This window comes from Odocoileus virginianus, chromosome 16, assembly GCF_023699985.2.
Source record: "Odocoileus virginianus isolate 20LAN1187 ecotype Illinois chromosome 16, Ovbor_1.2, whole genome shotgun sequence".
Lineage (NCBI taxonomy): Eukaryota > Metazoa > Chordata > Mammalia > Artiodactyla > Cervidae > Odocoileus > Odocoileus virginianus.
This window is the reverse complement of record NC_069689.1, coordinates 2,164,004-2,182,498: the sequence shown is the minus strand read 5'-3', so window position 1 is coordinate 2,182,498 and position 18,495 is coordinate 2,164,004. Positions and strand designations below refer to the sequence as shown.

General features: G+C 36.3%; 1 protein-coding gene across 16 annotated transcripts in view; it reads right to left on the bottom strand.

The window, feature by feature from the left end:
• The window catches only part of PEAK1 (pseudopodium enriched atypical kinase 1), a 309,415-nt gene that overhangs the window by 160,900 nt on the left and 130,020 nt on the right, over positions 1-18,495 (bottom strand). For 4 of the 16 annotated variants that reach the window (XM_070477601.1, XM_070477605.1, XM_070477607.1 and 1 more), the window contains one exon: positions 7,263-7,344. The exons of the other annotated variants lie outside the window; for them this stretch is intronic. The gene's annotated coding sequence lies outside the window, so the exon portion shown is untranslated. The remainder of the gene's footprint in view (positions 1-7,262; positions 7,345-18,495) is intronic. 16 annotated transcript variants of the gene reach the window in all.

Here is an 18,495-nt window from a genome sequence, read left to right as displayed (position 1 = left end):
GTATGTCACCCTGCTTATTTAACTTATATGCAGAGTACATCATGAGAAACGCTGGGCTGGAAGAAGCACAAGCTGGAATCAAGATTGCCAGGAGAAATATCAATAACCTCAGATATGCAGATGATACCACCCTTATGGCAGAAAGTGAAGAGGAATTACAAAGTCTCTTGATGAAAGTGAAAGAGGATAGTGAAAAAGTTGGCCTAAAGCTCAACATTCAGAAAACTAAGATCATGGCATCTGGCCCCATCACTTCATGGGAAATAGATGGGGAAACAGTGGAAACAATGTCAGACTTTATTTTCGGGGGCTCCAAAATCACTGCAGATGTTGATTGCAGCCATGAAATTAAAAGACAATAGAACACTACTTAGCAACTAAAAAAGAATAAATCACTTATATACAAAACATGGATGAATCTCAAAAATATTAAGCTGAGGGAAAGAAACCACACACAAAAGAGTTCACTGTGAATAGTTTCACTTATGCAACATTCTGGAATAGGCAAAACTAAAGTAATGAAGTACATACGGATCAGTAGTTGTCAGGGGTTTAAATGCAGGTAGAGGCTTTGGACAAAAAGGAACAGTCTGAAGGATTTTCTGGGATGATGGGTTTACCTGTAACCAGTTTGTAGTAGTAGTTTACATGAATCTGTGTATGTGTTAAAGCTCACAGAACTAATTTTTAAAAAGTCAATTTTACTGCATGTAAAAATTTAAAACAATGATAAAAACCATCATCTCCCATCACAGCTTTTCAAGTCCCATCTTCAATAACTGATATATCAGAAAAAGAGTACAGCTGAATCTTGAACCATGTGGGTTTGAACAGTATGGGTCCACTTACACGCAAATATCTTTCAATACTAAATTCAGTACTCAATATTTTTCAGTACTACACCATAGTTGGTTGAATTTCTATTTGTGGAGGAACTGGAAATGCAGAGGGAAGACTATACATGATACCTGGATCAACCCCATTATTCAAGGGTCAGCTGTATTCAGTTCCTACTACTGTCACTACCTAGCTGGTACTGAGTAACTTACCTTCTAACCCTTGGTTTTTCTTTGAAAAATGAAATAATTAAATGATCTCCAAAGCTTACTTCTATTCTAAAACCTATTCATATTTCATGCTTCTGTTAAATTTGTTGTATCTCAGAATTAATAAGGAACACAAAACATACCCATGTACTCAAGCAGATTCTATAATTCTACTTCAGACACTGTGGGCTGGCTTTCAATATTCTCTACTATTGGTGTTATTTCTGTGATCTTTTTATGGGCTGTTAATGTCTAACTTTGGAGAAGGAAATGGCAATCCCCTCCAGCATTCTTGTCTTGAGAATCCCATAGACAGAGGAGCCTGGTGGGCTACTGTTCATGGGGTCACAGAGTTGGACACGACTGAGTGACTGAGCACAATGTCTAATCTTAGTTATTAGCTTTGAGTAGATGACCTTTGGATAGGACTCTCCCCTATTAGTAATAACCAGGCCTCAGCCTATACGGACTATTTAAGATTTGTGCTCCCTTTATCACATCAGTCCTTCTTTATAGTTTGCTTTTAAAGTCTGTGAGCCAGCATTCATGCTAGCAAAATGACACCTGCTATTTTTAATTTTATAAGATATATGGTATTGGTATTACTGGGAAAGAGAAAGCAAGCCATTTTTAAATGGTTTGCTCAATATAATAATGTGCTTTTTTTTTGTTTACCCTATATGGAAAATCCAGAGTTCCCAAAATCTTTTACTCCTTCTTATCTCCTGTAGAAGACCTGCAGACTAGCAAGTCCTGTACTGAAATGCTCTCTTCCCATTGCTCACAAGAATGAGCAAAGCCAGCGAGGGGACTCACATAATTTTAATTCCAAACTCAGTGTTCATAGAAAACCTTGGTTGCAATCTCAAATGGCCTTTGGTTTAATTCTTTTTTTTTTTTTTTTTTGAGATGGAGTTTTATAAAAGAAATAAGACTAGAGAACAAATGATTATTTATTTCAACAAGTTATATCCAACAAATAATTTTTGAATACTTAGAAAAATCATCCAACCTTCTCATTTTGAGAAATAAGAAAAATAAAAGTGGCACACAATTAACTATGCTTGCTTGATTGATACTATTTTTCTCTAATAAATCCAAATTTATTAGAAATAAATTCAGGCAATTACAGATGAACTGATAATACAAATATAGGTCAGCAGATTCTGTAACTCTCCTTTATCACCTACACTTCTTCTAAAAAAATATGAATCAATTCATTTACTTCTTTAAGATATATACTAAAATATAAAATAAGTCCTGAGGTACATATAACTGTTAAACAGCAGTACATTTGGAAAAGGAAAGCTAATTAATATTTCCTTATAATTCCACTGCTATGTTAACCTTTAAGGAAGATGCAAATTTTACTTTACTGAATTTCCTCAGTGTTGAGATCACACATATAAATACACACACACACACACACACACACAAATCAATATCTCTGTATTTCCCTCACTGCCATCCTCAGATTTACTAAAGATGACATTGAAAAGGATCTGAGAGTTCCTCAAATTCCCATACATCTATAAGAACTTATTTCATTCTTAGAAAGTACCCTGATACAGAAACTAAACTCCATAGAAGAAAGCAAATCTACATTAATATTGAATCAATATCGTGGCAGAACACTTCTTTAGTGCTACCAAATTTCTAAACAAGGCTGAAAAAAAAGTGTTTCAATAATTTACTTATGGCCATGCTAAGTCACTTCAGTCATATCTGACTTTTTGCGACCTCATAGACTGCAGTCCGCCAGGCTCCTCTGTCCATGGGATTCTCTAGGCAAGAATACTAGAGAGCGTTGCCATGCCCTCCTCCAGGGGATCTTCCCGACCAAGGGATCCAATCCATGTCTCCTGCAGCTCCTCCACTGCAGACAGATTCTTTACCACCAAGCCACTGGGGAGCCCTATTTTCTTATAGAAGTAGTTTAAGAAATTAAAAAGCTTAATAGAGTAAACCCATGTCTTCTCAACCATTCCTGTACTGAGAGAATGTTTTAAAATGAATGAGGCACCAGACTGGAAGCCTGGCTCTTTAACCATGGTGCCAAACAAAAGAAACTGACAAATCACAGGAAAGAAAAGTCCAATCACTTAAAAAAATTCTAAGCCCTCAGCTAAACATAACTTTATTATGACCACTAAATCAGAGCTGGCCAATGAGAAGCTAATTGTAGTCCTTAAAACTTACTGTAGTCTGGGTAAGCAAGACAGAGTCATATTATGACAGGTACAATTCAATAAAAAACTGTTTATGTCAGATGTTTAAAGTTTCTAGGAGACTAGTTACAGAGATATCTCAAAATAAAAACTAAATATCAAGTATTCTAAAGTGGTCTTTTCATTTTTTTCCTTTAAAGAACCTTAAAAGCAACGGTTGAAAAATACCCTTGCACATGTTTTGAGGTCAGATACAACACTGAGAATTTAAGTTTTCCTCAAATGCCATTTCCCTGAATACCATGGATCTGATGGTATTAAAATGGGAGTTAGCTAAAAGGTGGAGCTCTGTAGCAAAGGGCATGTGGGAGAAATGTCAGCTCGTGGGACAAGAGAATCTTTAAAATTAAAGACTCCTAAGGAAAGAAAGATTTCAAGAAGAACATTGTCTTTTCTAATTTAAGTAAAATCTTATTTAATGTTGCTTTAAATTTTGTTGTGCATCTATTACATCCTTTATTGTTTTCTTCATTTGATAAAACATATGGAAGATCCTCCATTTACTAGTTCTATAAAATAGTTTATTAAAAACTTTAATATAGAATAAAAAAAGAGATTTTACTAATGACCAAATTTTCATATCCACAGAGAAAGCACCATCACACCGTATAATCTAAAAAATTACCTCCTTTTAAGGAAGAACGATTGGGGGACCAGAACTGTAAAAGAATAATGACTAACATTCATAAACTAGTTTTAATATAATTTTCTTTCCAATTAAAAAATATATATATTGTTTACAGAAAGCTACCAAAGTAAAGGAATCTATTGATCTGTACAGCAAGATCACTGGCATGGGAACAGTTAATGCTTCCAAAACTACCAAGTGGAAATAGGAAAGAAAACTGAGCTCACATCACTAAAGGCAATGAAATAATGAAATAATATTCAGTAAAATTTAGCTTCCCACACATATTTTTGTTCCTTTGCCTTATATCCTTTGAATTAACTGTCTTAAATTTTCCTTAGGTAATTTACAATTAATTTTTTACATTTAAAGTCGCTCAACCATGTCTGACTCTTTGAGACCCCCTGTAGTCCATGGAATTCTCCAGGCCAGAGTACTGGAGTGGGTAGCCTATCCCTTCTACAGGGGATCCTCCCAACCCAGGAATTGAACCGGGGTCTCCCACATTGCAGGAGGATTCATTATCAGCTGAGCTATCAAGGAAGCTAAAATCTGACACTTGTAGTTTGTTTCCTCCTGCTGCTTAAGAGAGAGATAAAAAATGTCTGACACTTGCAGCCTATTTCCTCCATCTGGAGACCCCTAGCCTTCCTACCTGTTACCCTCTCGCTTCCCACTTTTCTTTTAGGAGAATTAAGTACTTGATTATGAAGTACGGTTTCTCTATGAACTACTTCATTGTGGATAAAGCAATTCAAATAGTACACTACTGATGAACACAAAAATATTAAAAGTCCATTACACCCACTCCTCATCCAGGAAAAAATGAAAACAAAGATTAAATCAATGCAAATCTGAGTTTTTGCCATTCCCTTCCCTCTTTGTTCCTGCTATTTAGACTGCTTGTAGTCATTACTACATTTATACTGGGAAACATTTGTTTTTCCTGCTTGGATTTATTTCATAAACCACTAAATTCTCACTTTCTCCTGCAGTAAGACTTCAACACAAAGATATAATTAATCCCACTAAAGCAAGAAAAAAAAAGAAAACTCTAGGTTTAGTCAATCATTTAGTTTAGGCTCAGCTATGTGACCCTAGACCAATTCAATTGCTCTTTTGTACAATGATGATGATGCTAGGTAATCTACAAGATTGTGATGAAGCCTGTGTGAGATTAAGGTAGGTGAAAGAGTTTTGGATGTTTAAAGTGTCATGCAAATGTAAGGGTCTCAGTTTCTGCATCTATCATATGGGAGGATTCAGTTTGATGATCTCTAAAGATGTCTCATCCCTAAAAATGCATTGATATTTACATATGAAGCACATTAAAAAAAATCTATTTACTCTTGGGATAATTTCATAGTTGTAAGAGACTTAGGGAACAATTAACTCAACCCTCTCATCTCACAAAACGAGTCCAAAAGTAGACTAAGAGACTGGTATATAGCACAAGTCAGTAGGAAAGTTGGGAGCAGGAAGGACACAGACCAGACTCTTACCTCAAAATCCCTTCTATCATGTGATGCCGTTCACTGTTTTGTGAATTTAAACTGTCTTCACCACAGTTTAGACAATTACCTTTACAAACTGGAATGGAAAGCTAAAATGGAAAGCTTATTAAGAAAATGTAAATATTACTTTGGTGAAGATGATTTAACTGTTAACAGTCCAATTAAGAATGTTTACAAATGACTTTTTTTTTGGCCAGGAGAAATATCAATAACCTCAGATATGCAGATGACACCACTCTTATGGGAGAAAGTGAAGGGGAACTAAAGAGCCTCTTGAAGAAAGTGAGAGGAGAGTGAAAAACCTGGCTTAAAACTCAACATTCAAAAAACGAAGATCATGGCATCTGTTCCCATCACTTCACGGCAAAGAGGTGGGGAAACAATGGAAACAGTGAGAGACTTCATTTTCTTGGGCTCCAAAATCACTGCAGATGGTGAGTGCAGCCATGAAATTAAAAGATGCTTGCTCCTTGAAAGAAAAGCTATGACCAACCTAGACAGCATATTAAAAAGCAAAGACATTACTTTGCCGACAAAGGTCTGTACAGTCAAGGCTATAGTTTTTGCAGTAGTCCTGTATGGATGTGAGAGCTAGACGATAAAGAAAGTTGAGCACTGAAGAATTGATGCTTTTAAATTGTGGTGTTGGAGAAGACTCTTGGGAATCCTTGGACTCTCAAGGAGATCAAACCAGTACATCTGAAAGGAAATCAGTCCTGAATATTCATTGGAAGGACTGATGCTGAAGCTGAAGCTCCAATACTTTGGCCATCTGATGCAAAGAGATGATTCATTAGAAAAGACCCTGATGCTGGAAAGATTAAAGGCAGAAGAGGATGACAGAGGATGAGATGGTTGGATGGCATCACCGACTTGATGGACATGAGTTTGAGCAAGCTCCAGGAACTGGTGATGGACAGGGAAGCCTGGTGTGCTGCAGTTCATGTGGTGCAAAGTGTCGGACAAGACTGAGTGACTGAACTGAACTGAACTGAACTGACAAATGACACAAATCGCAAAAGGAGCTTAGATCAAACTGTCCAGCTATTCACTTGATTTGTGTGACATTCAATTTTAAGTCAATAGGTATGATGTAAATCCTATCTAACCTTTCACAATAAAGAGTTTCAATTCTGCTTTTGTGACTTACTAGCTACGTGATTCAGGGCAATTTATTTCCCTGAGCTTCAGCCTCTTCCTTTTTCTTTAAAACAGAGATTATACCAAGTATGTCACCTGGTTATTCTGAATTAGCTCATGTTAAATGATCTAGCTCATGTTAAGACCCTATATATCAGTACCTGGCACATACTAAGTGCTGTACAAATATTATTTTCCTTCTCTAATTTCTTAAACTTTAGGGGAATAGAGAATGTTTCCTCTCCTTTTACTTTATCAGAAATATTTATTAAATTAAATATATGGGGTCCTGGTCCCTCCACTTCAGTTACAAGCAGTTGTACAACTAAACCTAAATAAAATGAGGAGCAGTGTGACAAAATGGAAGGCATATGGGGTTTAGAGTCAACAAATCTGAATTTGAATTCTGGTTTGACTACATACTAGCTTTTTACCTTGAGCAATTTACCAGACCTCTCAAGCTTCTTATCTAGAAATGTGACTTTTATCTAGCTTTTTATCATTCTGTTGTTCATATTCACAGATATGGCAAATACCTAGAAAGGGGCATGTCTTATTAATCTCTGTCTCTTCCATACTAAGGCAGAGTTCAAAATTATAAGATCTGCTGCTAGAATAAGGCAAGAGACTGAAAAGAAAGAGAGAGAGAGAGAGAGACTCAAGATTAGAATAAACATGTTACATTAAGAAAAGAAAAAGTACAAACCCAATTTAATTGGCACCAACTGTAGGCATTATGTCATTGCTTCCTTTTCTTTCCTTAGGAATGGGCCTCAATTATTCTTTTCCTACAGGATGATGCAACGTGGGAAATGTGTGTTAGTGAAGGTCAGTTGACTCAGACTTTAAAATTGAGCATTTTAAAATTTACCACAAGGCAGTACTTACCACAATACTCATTCTATTTAATGGACTTTTTAAAATAGATAAAATATCCAAGAGGTGTTTTACTTTAGAAAATACTATGGTTTAAATAGCCTTAAGAAAAACCCCAAGTCTCATACTGTGGGCAGATTCCTTACTGTCTGAGCAACTTGGGAAGCCCTTAAAAAAGTAACCTTACCTCAAACATTACTTTAAATGAATAACAATACTTTGTTAAAGAGGACTTAACTAGTCAGGATAGGATTGCAGAAAGCAGTGTGTACAGATGCTTCTAGAGCTATATGCCTTAATCTTTTGAGTGAAGGGTGAGTGGTGAGGTATTATACACAACTATGAGAATCTGATGAAAGCTACAAATTGCATGCCCAAAAGGCACATACATGCATCATATTTTACATATAATTTTAGTTGAGTCATGAAGCCCAGTAATTACCTTGTAATTTCTAAAATCTGTTAGTAGATGCTAAGCAACCTCTGTTTTTGAATTTTTCAAAATAATGGACTTAAAGGATTTTACAATCTTAAGCAATTTAGCAGTCATCTAATGCAAATTGCTAATACTAATAAAGAAATAGTGCCCCAGAAAGATAAAAAGGATTAGGTAAAGCCATATTGCACCCAGGAACAAAGACATGTCCAACTACCATACTAATCTACATAAGACTGACAAGGCAGAATTTAGTATAAATCAGTGCCTTTGGGTCAGAATAACTATCACAATGGAACCAGGAGACTTTCAAATGATCTTTTGGCCTGAAAACATAATAGATCATCATTGATGGTTAAGAAAAGGAAATTTGGAGTTACATGGCACATGAAAAAGTTGACAAAGGCACTAAATCTTTCTTATTCTCAGGTTCTTCAAAACAAAATGGAAAAATAATAAAACCTACCCTTGTAGGATTATTTGAATGATAAAATCCTATAACACAGTGCCTAGGTATATCCCCTGGAGGAGGAAATGACAACCTACTCCAGTATTCTTGCCTGAAAAATCCCATGGACAGAGGAGCCTGGCATTATAGTTGGGCTACAGTTCATGGGGCCGCAAAGAGTTGGATACAACTGAGCACAGCTGCAGAAGCAAGGTACACAGTAGGTGCTCATGAAATGATATGAATTTTAACATATTTCTTGTCAAGTCATGGAATTAGGTAATATATCAAATTAAATCTCAAAGTAAATGAGATGCTTTCCAGCTAAATAAAATAACTAGCAAACATTCACAAACTATCTATACTATATTATTCAAGGTTTTACCAAGGATACAAAAGGATAAAGCTGTCCTCCTGTGTTCTCTTTTCAAGCAAAGACACAGAGATTTTTCCTGCTCAGTTTCTGCCTTGGGTTCCTCTTTCCCTATTCCCTTTCTTGTTTAGCTGCTCAGTCGTTCTGACTCTTTGCGACCCTTTGGATTGTAGCCCGCCAGGCTCCGCTGTCCATGGGATTTTCCAGGCAAAAATACTGGAGTGAGTTGCCATTTTCTTTTCCATTCCTTTCCCCTGAGGGCTCAGCTTTTTGCCTACTTCATATCTACCCACATTCTCTGTGCTCCAACCAGGACTGAAAGGATCCCCACATGAATATCTCTAATCCTAACCTTTCATCTGAGCATCATATGCCTATATTCTGCTTTCTATATGCTCCCACTTGAAAGTACTATAAATACAATACATCAAAAACTTTTCCTAACATCTATTCCTTCTTTAAATTCCCTGCTATGGTTATTAACAGCACCACAGCCACTTAGACACTCAAATCAAAGTCTGACAGTAATCTCACATTTCACCAATTACTTTAAATGTCTGATTCATTTCTACTCTAAACACTTTTCACGTCTATGTCCTCAACTTCACCCCTATTAATGGTATCCAAATCCAGGGCATTGTCTCTCAATATGACTAAATCAGTAATCTATCTGGTTTACTCTCCTCTATGCATGCACTCTTACCCTACCTCAAAGCCATTTACCATACTCCCATCAAAATGATCACTCTAAAATGAAAATCCTGCCACACCTGTCAAACTCTTCAAAAGCTATTATTCACAGGATAAGGATAAAGTCCAAGTTCATCCACAAAACAAATGCCCACACATGATACATAAAGCCCTCCATGATTTGGCTCATGCCTATCTCTTCATCTTCATTTCCTATCTCCCACTTCATCACACTACAGCCATACTGAACTTGTCAAACTTCATGCTGTTCTCTTAGGCAACATAAACTTAGGCTCCTTCCACGAATAGGAAATTCTTACTTGTTCTTCCAGATTCAGGTCCAGGATCACCTTCTCTGGGAAGCCTCCAGAGTACACTTTCCTACCCCACTAAGCTCACACATCATCACAACAAGCACTCAGGAGATTTTTGTTAAACTGAACTGGAACTAGGCAAACTAACAACAAAGAGCAAATAATTTACACATACAAAGCCAGTAAGAAGGGCCACTAGGTCATTTTCAGTGCTTCTTTAGAAAAAAGTCTTGATCTGGGGATACGAGGAGAGATTGTTCCCAGATTGTTGAAAAGAAATTAAAGTATTTGAGTGAGTAAAACAGAGATGGAAATGGACACATTTAGAGGAGACACATGTAAGAAAAGACTGGAGGATAATTAACAGCTAATATAAACCCACAAATGTAGCCATCAATATAAAATGATTTAGAGACACAACCAATAAATCATGAAAGATTTTTAAACAGTTTTCTCTGGAACTATATTATTTAATTCCCATTTATAGATACTACCCTGTACTTCAATTAGGGAGATATTAATTGAGAAAGATATTTTCATCTTTTAGTTAATCTCTTGCATTGTTATAAATCTGAGAAGGTTTTCCCACTTAGTTACCATATACTGAATAATTCTACACAAAATCCTGAAATTATAACATATCTCTACATAGCACAATAGTTCACTGAAATTGGAACAAGGTAACACAGACTTTCTTTCAGTTAGTTCAAGGGCTAGTCAATCTCCTTAAATAATCATTAATATTGGAACACTAGGTTGCTCCAAATCAGCAGTGGAAAATGAAACTACAGAAAATTCAACATCAATTCACAGAGGAATTCAACTGTAAATACCCTGCTTTCTGAATGCAGAATTCAAGAATATCAATCCTGAAACTTAAATACACTAGTTATAACACAGAAGAAGAACAGATGTATGAGAGACTCACATGAAGAGTAAAAACTAAGGTTTTCTACTAAGAATAAGAGAAAGAAATGCTGTTATTTCTGAACTGTACTTCATGACACAAAATCTACTGCTTGCAGTAAAAACAGGAACGACTCATCCTAATACAATAACTAGAAAAACCACACAACAGTCAGAAGAGGATCACATTAGAAGAATAAACAGAAAAAGGAAACCAGCCACCCTAAACTGAAGCATCTCGAAGTGGACATCTGATTGGTTATTTTATATACTTGACAATATATATGTATAAGGTAATAACAACCCTGGGCACATCTTCTATACCAAGAGGAAAGGTGATTAGAAAACAGATTTATGTAAACAAGCACAGAAGTACTTTGGAGCTTAAAATTCATTTGCATGGAGTTGTATGTTTTCTTGTCCTTGACTGTAAATGCAAATTCCCTGCTTTTAGCTTTGTAGACAATTTAAAAAGAGAGACACAAAAGTGAATGTGAATTTGCAACATAACTCTGATGTTATATCAGAAGATATGGATGATCCTCACTTTCACATCATACCTGTCATTTTAAAACACCCCTACTGATATGAACTAACATTCATGAATGAAAGGTTAAAAAATTCTCTTGGGCTGTTGTATTCAAGCAAATTGACAGATATGAATGCACAAACACTAGTCTTGGATTACGAAATCCCCACACACATGAATACCACTGTAAAAATAAATTTCTCTAAGAGAATAGGGACTGAAAATGTTGCTGGTTTGCTGAAGAGAAAGCATCACTATAAAAGAAACTGGCAGCCTACCAATATGATGCTGACAAACATTTTATGCCCAAGTGTGCTGTAGATGATCTTTTAGATTCTGTCAGTCAGTGTCACCTATGTTTCTGCAATATTTCATTTTATGAAAAACCTATTGGCTGAAGGAATATGGAATCATCCATCTGCAAAAGCAAACTGTTTTTGTTTGACATGGATTTATTTTTTTAACAAGAAAAGAGATATATATTTCTTGGGATCATAATCTCAAGCACAAATTGGGACTAATATCTGAACTGTACACATGCAAGGATTATTCATAAAAGAGTAGCAGATTTACACACACACAGTTGATTCTTGCTATGTGCAGTAGTTATGTTCTGTAAAGTTTTTGCGAACGCTGAACTGGTGAATGCTATACTTCCATCGCTTCTAGGAAGTGGAAAACAGGGTTAAGTTTCTATAAGACTCTGCTTACAACATTTTATCAACCTATCAATAGGTAACTTCTTTTAATGTGTACTTCTGTTTAGAGATACTTTATTTAATATATACTGTTGATTCATTAAAATCAAACTCACAGCCAAGAGTTTAGGTCATGACTGAACAAAGCTTATCTAACACACATATTGTCACCATTAGTAACATCACAACTTTCTTGTGCTTAGGCACACTACACAGTACTTCTGCACAAAACCCAGAGGCCAGGTTAATCAGTGAAATCACCCACCAAGAAAGCATTAAAAATTTGAAAAACATGGCACAAAGGAGATAGCAAAAAAGATGCTTCTTTATAGTATGAGAGTTGAAACAAGAGGCCAAGATGTCAACCTCAGCTGAGAATGTAAACATCAGGCATTTCAATTTTTTTTGCCACTCTGCCTATGTTTGCAAATGGTTGTGAAGGCAGCACAAATATTGATTTGGGAGTTTAAATAAATCTTAGCAAGTAGATGAATTTGCAAATATGGAATCCATAAATAATGAGGATCAAATGTGGATATATATCTACATATATGTGTGTATAAACATACACACATATGAACATGTGACATACGTGGCAGAAAAGACAAGTTATGGGACTCTCTGGTTTGAAACTTTCCTAAGGACCAGGCCTATATTTCCTTTGGGCCCCCTGGATACCTCCATCTGAACGTTCTATCAGCACTTCAGACTTCAAAGACCAAGCTCATCTTCTGCACTTTGCTTAATCCTGTCTTCTGCTATATTACTTCTCCAATAATGGTACCATCTTATCTCCTCAAGTCATGATGACTTTGACTCTCTTCCACATCCTATCCAGGGAGCAAATTATGTTCATTTTTCCTCTGAAATATCTTGTAAAGTTATCTCCCCTGCCCAAGTCCACTACAATTATCACTAAATTCCTTTCTATCATTTGTTGTGTTTAGTTGCTCAGTTGTGTCCGACTCTGTGCAACCCCGTGGACTGTAGCCTGCCAGGCTCCTTTGTCCATGGGATTCTCCAAGGAAGAATACTGGAGTGGGTTCCCATACCTCCTCCAGGGAGTCTTCCCAAACTAGGGATCGAACCCAGGTCTTCCTCATTTCAGATGGATTCTTTACCATCTGAGTCACCAGGGAAGCCCTTTCTATCATTTGGACCATTGGTAAAGTTTACTGTCTCCTCTATCTTCTACCCCAGAATCACAGGTGATATTACTGTCAGTGTTATTTTTTCAAACCTAATTACACTCTTCATTTCCTGGTACCTGTAAGATGAGCTTGAGAATTCTTGGTATGGTATGTGTGTTTTCTTATGACTTGGCACCAAATCATCTTTTTAGACTCACGTACTGACACTCTTCTCTAATAAACTCTATATTCTAGCCACAACAATTTATTTCCCATTATTTGACTGTATCATAAAGGCCCTTTATAAATGCTCTAAGTTTTACTAGCAATCCTCTTTCTTCCATTTTCTACTTGCCCTTAAGTTTTCTGCTGATGTTACTTCCTATGTGAAGTCTTTCCTGGTAAGCTTCTCCCTCCACCTCAGGCCAAGTTAGTCAGTCTTGTCTGTGCTTCCACAGTATTTTCACATACTTTTGTTACAGAATTCTTTAAGTTCTGTAACAGAGGACAGAATTTAACAGAGAAAGTGTGAAATTAACAGAGAAAGTGTGAGAATTTACAAGGTTAGTCAAATATTGACGACTATTATAGCTGGGTGGTGATGTGAATTCATTGTATCACTGTGTACTGTAGAGTACGTGTTAAACATCCATTAAAGGAAAGTTAAAAAAAAAAATGTGAGGGTTGTGGAGAGGAGGAGGAGAGAAGAAGAGAAAAGGAAGAGGGAAGGAGTGAATTTGCTTGTAAGTGAATAGAAATTAAAAGACACTAGCTCCTTGGGCGGAAAGTTATGACAAACCTAGATAGCATATTAAAAACCAGAGACATCACTGCTGACAAAGATCCAAATGTTCAAAGTTATGGTTTTTCCAGTAGTCATGTAAAGATGTGAGTGTTGGACCATAAAGAAGGCTGAGTGCCAAAGAATTGATGCTTTCGAACTGTGGGGCTAGAGAAGATTCTTGAGAGCCCCTTGGTCTGCAAAGAGATCAAACCAGTCAATCCTAAAGGAAATCAATGCTGAATATTCATTGGAAGGACGATTTTGAAGCTGAAGCTCCAATCCTTTGGCCACCTGATGCAAAGAACATACTCAGTGGAAAAGACCCTGATGCTGGGAAAGATGGAAGGCAAAAGGAAAAGGGGCAGCAGAGGATGAGATGGTTAGATGGCATCACCAACTCAACGGGCATGAACCTGAGCAAACTCCAGGAGACAGTGAAGGATGGAGGAGCCCGGCATGCCACCATCTATGGGATCGCAAAGAGTTGGATATGACTTAGGGACTGAACAACAGTTGAAAACTTGACTTATGTGTGACTTAAACAAATAGGGCATTGATTTTTTCCCCACATAAGAAGTCTAGAGATAGGTAGTCAAGGGTTGGTACAGAGGCTCAAGATGTTCAACAAAGGCCAAGGCTCTGGGATGGCACTTCCTACACTGGAACAGGTAACTTTCACTTTGGGTGTTTTCCTGCTCCTTGATGCCAATGGCTTGTGAGTAGCATCCATCTAAGCAAGAAACTAGTAGGCTGCCATGGAAACAACTGTGTCAGAGGCAGCCTGAGTCTGTGAGGGACCGTCCAGGTTTCCTGGACTCTGTTTTTTCTCTGGTAAAGGAATTTTGAGGACTGATCAGCTATTGTAGATCTAAAACCATGGCCCATGGGCCAATAACATTTAGGGATGTGGTTACACAGTTCTTTCCTCATGAGTGGGAATTTGACCCTTTTCAGAAGAAACCGTACCAAGATAGGATGATGGAGAACTATAGCAACTTGGCCTCACTGGGCCATTCCATTCCTCAACCAGACATAATTGTGTTATTGGAGCAAGGGAAAGACCCTTGGATGGTTGTAGGGGAAGAAACAAGAAGGTGGAATACAAATTTGGATTCAATTTATAAAATAATCAGTGACAGAAAAACATTTTTATCTGGGAAACATTCATCTCTTTTTCTGCATCAGAGAATTCATAGTGGTGAGAAAGTCTATGAAGGCTGTGGAAAGGCCTTTTGTTGTATGTGCCTTAAACCTTGCTCAACAGGGAAGAGTTCCTACTGGAGCAGACAGTCAGGACTCCAAGATGGCGTCAGTTGTACGACTAAAGGAGAAGAAACTCCTAGATGTCAAATTAAGGGAGCTGCCAAGCTGGATACTAATGTGAGATTTTATCCCTAAAGGCATTGCTGGAATATTTCAAAGAGGTTATTACTGATATTTCAACAAGTATTTCAACATGAAGAATGCGAGTGTCACTGGCCTTTCTATGGTGCTGGCAGCTTATGTGCTTTTCAACTGTGGCTGTTCTTACAAGGCTCCTAAACGAGAGCAGCCAAGAGTCCCACCAAAGAAGGCACACTCTGCATTCCTGACCATGATACCCGCCGGGCATCCCGAATCCTTTCATAGACTAATTGAGAATTAACACCCAATAAAAGATAACTGGTTAAAAAAATCTCTTAGCAACTTTCAAATGCAGTAATATTAACTATAATATCCATTCTGTATATTACATCCCCATGAGTTATTTATTTTATAATTGGAAATTTGTAGCTTTTGACTTCCTTTACACATTTTGCCCACTGCCTCTGGCTACCATCAATCTCCTCTCTGTATCTATGGTTTTGGGTTTCATCTTTTTGTTTTTGATTTTTTTTCAGATTTCACATGTAAGTGAGATCATACAGTATGGGGTATTTGTCTGTCTGACTTCACTTAGTATAACGCCCTGAAGATTCATCCATATTGTTACAAATGACAGGAGTCCCTTCTTTCCATTATTGAATAATATTTAATTGTATACATGCCACTTTTTAAAAAAATCTCTTGATCTCTTGTCTCCATTACAACAGTCTTGGCTGTTGTTAAGTGATGCTGCATTGAACACTGGGATGCAGATATATTTTCAAAATAGTGATTTTGTTTCCTTTGGATAAACACCAAGAAGTGGAACTGCTGGGTTATATGATAGTTCCAGTTTTAATTTTTTGAGGAATCGCCATACTGTTTTCCATAATAACTACCTAATTGAAATGTCCTCCAGCAGTGCATAATGGATACCTTTTCTCCATGTTCTTGCCAACACTTGCTATTTCTTGGTTTTTGGTAATGGCTAACAGGTGTGGGTGATGTTTTACTATGGTTTTGGTTTGCATTTCCCTGATGATTAGTGATGGTGAGCATCTTTTCCTGTACTTGGCCATTCAAATACCTTCTTTGGAAAAATGTCTAATCAGATCTTCTCCCATTCTCTGACTGGGTTGTTTGTTTGCTCTTCTATTAAGCTGTATAACAGTTTTAAAATATATATATTGTGGGTTATAAACTAACCATACCCCAATATAAAATAAAAATTTTAAAAAAAGACCAAGGCTCTTCCTTTTGCTCCATTAATTGTGTTGATTTGTTGCTTCAAAGTTGTTTGCTATGCATGTAGGTGTTACGACTGCATTCAAGGCAAGAAAAAGGACAGCGTCAGTCCCACCTTTACCTCTCTAACAGGAAAAACCAAGGCTTCTCTCAGTGACCTCAGCACACTCAGCTTATACCACATTCTCCACAGCTGGTGGGTCATCCAGCAGTGTCTTAATACCCTGATCTCCTTGAGGGTAGAGACTATTTTTGTACTTTAGCAACCAATCCAGTACCTGGCACACAGATAGGTTCTTTGTATCTAATGAACAAATGAGTCTAATAAAGGAAACAGTGGCAAGTATCATAACACAAACTCTGCTTTCCTAATTTTCTTTTTTTGTTAAGTAATATAATAAAAAGTGTTCTAAAAATAACCAGTGCTATACTAAAAACAGATTATTAGTATTACAGTAGCTTGACATCTATAATCATGAAATATTTTATAATTATTGCTTTCTCCATTGAGAACCAAACAGAGGATTAACAAGGAGTCAAAAAGAGAACTGAATTTCTGTACAAGCAAAATATTCAATCATGATGAAACTCAGCTTACCTAAATAATAATGTTTATTTCCCAGGGCTATTCTGAGGACAAAGTAAATATAAATAATATGAATGTATACTAAAATATATAAAACACTATAAACATATGCATTATAAAAGTGGTTCTGTTAAGTCTTGAGAGGAAACTTACAATTCTTATGTAATATATGCAGAGTGATACACCATCCAGCACACCAATAGTATCAATTAAAAATTAAACACTATCAATATCTAGTATGGATATTGGGCATTAGTTCAAGGGTAGATGAGAATCTGGACTTGGCCCTGCTTCTTTCATGACTATAGGGAAGTAAACTAATAACTGTACTTATTAAAGAAAGAAGGCTTCATAAAAATAAAATTGGTGTCTCAATGCAATTCTATAATATACACAAAGCAGGATATGAAAAACAAAATAAACTAGTTATCAAGAACAGATGACATCAAATCCCAAAGCATCAATTAATAATTACTACCAACAAATGAATAGTACTAAAGTAGGCCAAGGTCCTAAAGCACTTTTAAGTTAAGTCAAGTGAGACATAAAACAATAGAAGCATTGAATATTAATTTTCCTCTGGCTTTAATAACCCTGATTGAGCTTATAAAGAACACCCCTCAAGGTGACCTTATAGTTCATACACACAGGCAACATTGGTGGTGAGAACTATTTCTAATAAATTATAACCTCCATGGCCTGTTTTCCAGGTTTTTATTAAGCTGTATATTTCCTCACATAAAAGAACATTACATTATAATAAGCATTGCATAAACACAACAAAAAAACAGTGGTCAGTATTGAAGAAGAGAAAAACGACAGTTCTAAGCCAATAAAGTTTCCTTGGAAAATTATAGTAAGAAGTGTTGCATCTTCACTTTTATTGGATTTGGAGACAGCAGCTGCTTTGAAGAAAAACACAACCTTCTGACAAGTCTGTTTAATTAACTCTCACTTTTCAAACATTCAAATACCTTAAGCTTATTATTAAAGGCTTACCATTTCCTGATTCATTTAAGCAGAAACTATTCTCTGTGTAGGTTACCAAGGAATTATTTAATACTGAAAACTGACTCATCTTAATACAAAAAAAAAAAAAACTGCATCAAGATTGTAGGCCACTAAATTCTAGCACAGCACTGCATAAAGCATCATTAGGTCATAAACAGAAGTAGAAAATTCCAACAGTGGGTCAGACTTCTTATGGGTCATAACTTCTTCAGTTATGTCTACAGGAGGAACATCTATTTTAATAAGAAACCAAAATGTTAGAACAGAGAGAATGAGCTTATGTTTTACAGCTACATTCACTCAGTTTCAACAACTTTGAGTCTTAGTTTTAAACAGGGAGAAACACAATGTTTCTCTTCCTATTTTATTTGCAAAAATACCTTTATCAGATAAAACTTCAACAGTGAATACTTCTGCAATAAGAATTTTGAAGTACTTGATATAAAGAATAAATTATTTGTCAATGTTTATACAAATAAGAGTTATAAGTGATACATTTACAATGAGGAACTATTTAAAATATCTAACTTTACAGATGGAGGAGGAAGTATATATTAACTTAAAGATTC